The sequence below is a fragment of the Nanorana parkeri genome, unplaced genomic scaffold, assembly GCF_000935625.1.
Source record: "Nanorana parkeri isolate BGI_ZX_2015 unplaced genomic scaffold, ASM93562v1 scaffold22, whole genome shotgun sequence".
NCBI lineage: Eukaryota > Metazoa > Chordata > Amphibia > Anura > Dicroglossidae > Nanorana > Nanorana parkeri.
This window is the reverse complement of record NW_017306290.1, coordinates 2386846-2393542: the sequence shown is the minus strand read 5'-3', so window position 1 is coordinate 2393542 and position 6697 is coordinate 2386846. Positions and strand designations below refer to the sequence as shown.

Sequence of the window (6697 nt, the reverse complement as noted above, 5' to 3'; positions counted from 1 at the left end):
CCCCCCTCCCCTCCCCCCGCAGCTCCAACGGGACAGGAGACAGTGCTGTGACAGTTCAAAGACTATCGGGCACTGTCTGTATAACGATCGCACACTACAGCCGGCCCGGATTAACCCCTTAAAACAGGTACCTCTAGCCTCACAGACAGCCGCACGCTCTGCCGGGATTGTGCTCACACACCACAGCAGAAGGTCCTCCTTCACGCATTCCTCTCTAGGACCCAGGGGCTGCCCACTTCTGCCTGAACTTGTGACATCTCGTGTACAGGGCTACGGTGGCCGGAAAACCGGACACAAGATGCCAAAACCGTACTGTCCGGTTGAAAACCGGACAGGTGGCAACCCTATGCCACCAGCCCGCCAAAAATCGTACAGTTTTCGGCAGGTTTTCCAACATGCTTGGAAGAAGAAAGTTGTACGACCGTACAGTAGAAGCGATCGCACGCTGCCCATACGCCTGCCGATTATCGTACGATCGCAGGATCACCCACAACTATCGTACGATAATATACACATACACTAAAGGGCACCTTTAGTGTATGTGTATATTAGGCCCCATTCACACCTACAGTATATTTCAGGTGTGATTAGAGATTCCTGTGTCAGGAACTTGCTTAGGATGTGTTTAGGGGCGGAGTTAAGGCCGGGGCAGAGTAAGGGTTAGGTGGGGCAACTGGTGGCTAGTGACTCTTAAGGCCTGGCTAGTAGCTCAGGACATGAAATTTTGAGCCCTGATATAGTGTATATATGTATATATATACACACACACACTGTATAGCAGAAGGTGTTGTAAAAAGGCAGGTTACTTTACTGGTTTGATCTAAGTCAGGGGCGCCCACAATTTTTCATCTGGAGATCTACTTTTCAAATGACGAGCTCAATGAGATCTACCAACGAAAAAACACCTGCATTCAGGGGCGGGAGGGGGCGTGGCGGTGCATTGAGGTCAATGGCACCGCAGGCAGGCCCCTCGCCAACAGTGCGATCGCCTGCACCCGGAACCCAGGCGCATTAGTGCCTGCGTTCCAGTCCAGTGCGATCCGCAAAAATGCTGCGAGCACTATTTTTGCAGATCGCACTGGACCGGAATGCAGGCAATCGCACTGTGGGCGGGGGGCATGCCTGCGGTGCCATTGACTTCATTACAACCCCACACCCCCTCACGCCCCTGAACGCAGGGAGTCGGCTGACTTACATTCCAGTGCGTTCTAGAGGCCCCAGCGTCTTATCCTCCCGTGTTGCTCGTGTGGCCGACGTTGCACATGGGGAGAGGTGTCCTGCCCCTTTCCATCCCCCCAACAGGCGTGTAATGTCACCCAGTGCCCTGCCTCCAGGATTTTTTTTAACTATTTTTTTATTTTATTTTTATTATTTTTTATTTTAATATATTTTTTACTGTTGGGGGGGCTTTGGGGAAATATAAAGATAGATAGATAGAAATATTTTACTATCAAGCAGTGTCTGAATGGGTAGGAGCCTCTGTAGTGAGTGCTTCTCCCCATTGAGAAACTCTGATCGCTCCAGTGTTTGTCCTGCACAGAGGACCGGTACATATCATATCACTGATATGTACCGATCCTCTGCCACTCGGCCACGCACACGGGGGCTTAGCTTCTCCCATGGATCCCCCCTGCTCTCCCGCGCAGAAGCAGCGGGGGAGGGGGCGGAGCCACTGTCACAGAACTAAGGCCGAGCGGTGAGTGGAGAGAGAGGCAGCGGCTGTAAGGTCAAGACCGAGCGTCTCTCCTCACCGTTCGGCATTAGTTCTGTGACAGGTGCTCCATCCTCCCCCGCCGCTGGTTCCTTCACTTCTTCTCAGATCCCCGCTGCATACAGATGGGGAGAGCAGCAAGGATCCAGAGAAGCCCCATCCATCGGCGGGAGGAGAGGACATCGCGATCTACCAGTGATTGCTATGCAATCGACTGGTAGATCGTGATCGACCTTATGGGCACCCCTGATCTAAGTGATATATTTATTTTTATGTATAAAGAGGCCGTAAGTATAACGTTAAAAAATTGTTGTAAAAAACAAAACTTCTAAAAAATTAAGTTTAATTTAAAAAATTTAGATATTTCCTTTGGGGACCCAACCTTGGTGACTGGATACCCCGTCACACATGGGTGTAATACTTCTTTCTGTAGATTCTTGATTAAGTGCCGCAAGAAATTGAAGCTGTGAAATAAAACTGACAAGAGTTCTACGATTACAGTCATGGTGTACTGAATATTCATAATGTAATGCTAATAAGAACATAAAATGGCAGACGTTGCAGTGAGAACTAAAAATAACTGTCTGGTTGAAAGAGAAATTGAAGTGCTCAGTCCGTATCCACATGTGATCCCAAATAGTGATTTTGTGCTGATATGATGCCCACAGGGATACTATATAATGAACGATGCTTCTTGAAATAATTAATTGTAGCTAATTAATTGCCTACCAGCATGTGCCATTGTGGCATTATCTGTAGTGTAGTTGTCATTATTGTCAATTAAAATGCACTAATTTCATTTAGAAGTCCAATGGCTTTTATTTCAAGTAAAAGTAAATGCATCCTGTTACTTTCTTAGGAACATACTCTGAGCACTGGATTAGCTAATTGATTATTGAAGTGAAGCTGAGGATCGGAATTACTGTATTACTGAACAAGCCAAAACCTATTGTTTAACCCATCCAAAATTAGCTGTAGCTCTTTTCAATCAGTGACTGTCAATACAATCTCAGATTTGATTTTGTATGGAAACACAGAAATTAAATTAGAACTGAAACCGAAAGTTTTCTTTTGTTTGTTTTAAATAGAGTGAGGGATTGATATAACCCCTATCTGCTTTTTGTTGCCCTCTGTGTACCATTGGGGATACTTCCCTTCATTTCCTGTCCAATAACCACAACAGGATGTGAGAGGAAATCCCTCCAAAGAGAGGGGAATCGCTGATAGTCATCATGGTCACTAGAAATTGTGTCCACATTGGAAGATCACCCATCTATTCCTGTTCTGATGACAACCCAAAATTTGGGATTTTCTTTTATTTTTACTACTTTACCGCGGGACTAATTAAGAGAACACAGACAGGACACGGGCAGCAATAACAATCTGACAGGTGATTTAAACCCTCTCCTGTCTAAACAAAACTAAAAAAATGTTTTGGTACAGTTGCACTTTAACCACCTCCCGGCCAGCCGTTGTGATTAAGTGGCCGGCCTGGAGCTTCCTGGATGTAACAGGCCATCAAAAGATGTCCTGTTGGCCCCGCCCACTCATGTGCACAAGCGGGAAACTTAGGGGGGTTTCTTAGCCCCCTATGTGATAGCAATAAAGTTAAGTGGCAAAAAAATAGGGGAAAAAAATTAAAGTTGCAAAAAAAAAAATTTAAAGTCATGAAAAAGAATTTAAAAAACACAAACATTTTTTTAAAGTCCCCACCCATAAATATACGCATGCAAACATGCATCGCGTGTGCATACACGTGAAAATGACGATTGCGCCCATTACGCCGCACATGTTACATATCACCGCTAACGTCGCAGTGAGAGCCATAATTCTAGGGTCATTCATCCCTAATAACAATAAACGGATGAGCGGTAACAGCTTTTAAAGTGTCAATTTTGGGTATGGTAGTTTTTTGCCATTTTGCGGGTGCACGCAATTTTAAGGCTTGACATGTTTCGTGTCTATTTACCCGACGTAACCCCGTATTTTATATTTTACCCAAAAATTGGGTAATAATAATAGTTTCCTAACATAATGTCATTTTTCCTTCATATAGTAAAAAGTAAATACCCCAGTGGTGATTAAATACCACCAAAAGAAAGCTCTATTTGTCCCCCAAAAAATGGTATAAAATTCATTTCAGTACAGCGTTGCATGACGGAATAAATGTCAGTCGAAGTACCGCAGCGCTGAATACTGAAAAATGTCCTGGGCAAGAAGGGGGTGTAAACACCGGGTCAGCAAGTGGTAAATCAAGTACACTCAGTATATGTCTTGAACTGGGGCTATCACCATTTCAGTAAACAACTTTAGCATACAGCATTGTTAAAGCTTGACTGCAATGTCCTTAGGTGGCTCTGGTTTTAATTCACCCAGTGGGCACTTTACTCCTCTCCCTTTGATCCATTAAAGTAACCACCGTCCAGAAGGAAGGACGGTGTCAGCACCAATTCAGAGATGATTTGAGGATCTACAGCTGAGTAATACATAAATAAACTACATTCTTGTTAATAGTTAAGGTATTTGAATGTATTTTTAAGATTTAACTCCTGAGTTTAGTGTCACTTTAAGTTTCAGCTAATAGTGACCAACTAAATATCTCACCACATTTCAAGACTATTAGAAGTTCTTCTTGTACACACACACACACATCCCACATCAATACTGGTATTGTTGTAGGTTCGATTGTGGGTGACGTAGGTGTCACTAATGATGCCTTGTGTCAGTCATACCGCACGCTTTTTTCATACTCATGCCAGGTAATAAGCAAACAGGATGTAGACAAAGCAACAGAATTAGAGCAGACTTCTTATTTCATTGTGCAGAATTAGAAAAAAACGCATAATGACCTTCAATGAAGAAACCAAGTGCATGTTCTTTCTTTACAACATCATGTCCACTGCTAAATGACAGCAGAAGTGTAAGCACCATTTGTGTTGTGAACTGCATGCAATCCAGATCAGAGTGCTGCTACATTTTATTTTATTTTACTTGAGCCAGCTGAGATGAGCTTGGTCTGAGCAACCTCAAAGGAGTGTTACAGAGTGTGCATTGAAAAGGTCTGCTATAGCAAATTTATCTGGAGATTATTAAAGTGAAGTTAAAAGATTCTGAGCACTGTAAAAGTACATTTCCTTCATCGCTGAAAGGTTCAGCCCTTCTCATTGAGCAACTTGGCCTTTGTATAGAATCAGAAGTAAAACTGCTTCATCGCATGTTGCGTCTACAGTGTAAATACGTTAAATTGATGAACAGTTACTACAGGGCTCAGTTCTAACAAAGTCAACAATGCAAATCATTCTTTTTGCCAAATTTTATGTGGAAATACATAATTTGATTTTCAAAATTCTCCTATTTTATCATGAAGCCATTGGGTTCCAGAAGACAAGTGTCAAAGTGCACATAGAGAATTAATTTATTGAACATATTTCACAAACCATTGATTCTACAAATGATAGAGACAGCTTTCTAATCCCCTAAAGGTTTTTTTCAATATTACATCTTGTTAGATGAATCATTTGTGTTCTGCTAGAAGTACCATTTTTACATTACCCGAGGGGCCTACAGCATTTTTTACACATAGAAGTGGTTAAGTGAATAACGCTAATGTAACATATACAAGACTAAGCAGAATTAAAGGTAGAAGTGTTATTTAGTTAATGGAAGCATTACAAGAGCATGGGGCGTCTTATGCAGCACAAAAAAAAGTAAGGAAAAAACAACTTTTTGCAACCACACCCTAATACCGTGTTGCCTGCATTGACAGATATCCATTCAATTTAGGCAGGAAAAGCTATGTCTAGCCACCTAACACTTTGGTAGCAGTGCCTTTTTATAATTTAATCTAAATGTAATGCACACACTTGCTTTATTTATATTGTCATAATTTATGTCTGCTATGAAAGAAGAACAATGGGCTTGAGAATAATGATTCAGGTGGTGTCCTCGGGTAATAAATGCGGTTCTTTCTTGCCTAATTTACCTCAGTTGTTTATGATAGTATGGGCATTGCAAAAGTAGCAAAGAATTTAGATTCTGTGTGTCTATACTGTTTGCTGAGGATCCATACTAATACGAGCAGCTGTGTTTTTGAGGAATGAAGCTTCTTGTCATAGGACAGGGACTGCAATTTAAAGTACAGGTGAACCTTGCATGGGTTCCCCCAGCTACCGTATCTGTTATGCCAACTCGATTCTCCTATTTATGACCCCAGAGCTTGTAGTCAAGTAAACTGTGCTCCTCTGCTGATTGACAGCAGCAGTGGGTGGGTACAAGAGCAAGCCTGCTATTGGCTATTGCAATTTGAAATGACCAATAGCAGCCTAGCTATGCATTCCCCTGCTGTTTAGTTTTTTAATTTTTTTTATTCTGAAGGTGGCCGACGGCCGCTGTCAAAATAAAAAAAACAGAGACGGTACCTCCCTGACATGAGAAGGGCACCTCCCTGAAATAAGGTTTTGCAGGTTGGGATGTCTGACAATGCCTGGTGCAACACAGAGCTGGGCGGTATAAAGCAGGACCATAATGCATTTGAGGTCTATTTTTTTATTTTTTGTATAATAGATAAGGGTCTGGGGCAGGATTACACAGCAAGGCCCCCTGCACACCCATACATTTTAACCCATGATACAACACATCAAAACTCTTGCTACTTAGCAACTTGTTTTCAATGTGTTTGGTTTACATTTATATACATTGCAGTGTGCTGTGGAAAATAGTTCAGGTACACTTTTTTACCTGTCTGTGTGTTTCAAAGGGCCCAAATAAGTCAGTGATACATGCTTTGTATGCCCTGTTGGTCCCCTAAACATGTTTCTCCTGTTTCTCCACTCCTGACACCCATGGGCACCCTAGTCCTTCCTTTGAAAACACGTGACCAGAAGCGATTCACCGGATCTAGAAAGAACAAACAGTATGTTCAGTCTGCCCATCCCATCTAAATATATCTATATATAGATATATGTTATTTTATTTTTTCTTTGGGGG

At 42.4% G+C, this 6697-nt stretch overlaps 1 protein-coding gene across 1 annotated transcript in view; it reads left to right on the top strand.

Moving 5' to 3' along the window:
* The window catches only part of SLC35F1 (solute carrier family 35 member F1), a 290914-nt gene that overhangs the window by 76158 nt on the left and 208059 nt on the right, over positions 1 to 6697 (top strand). The window lies entirely within an intron of this gene.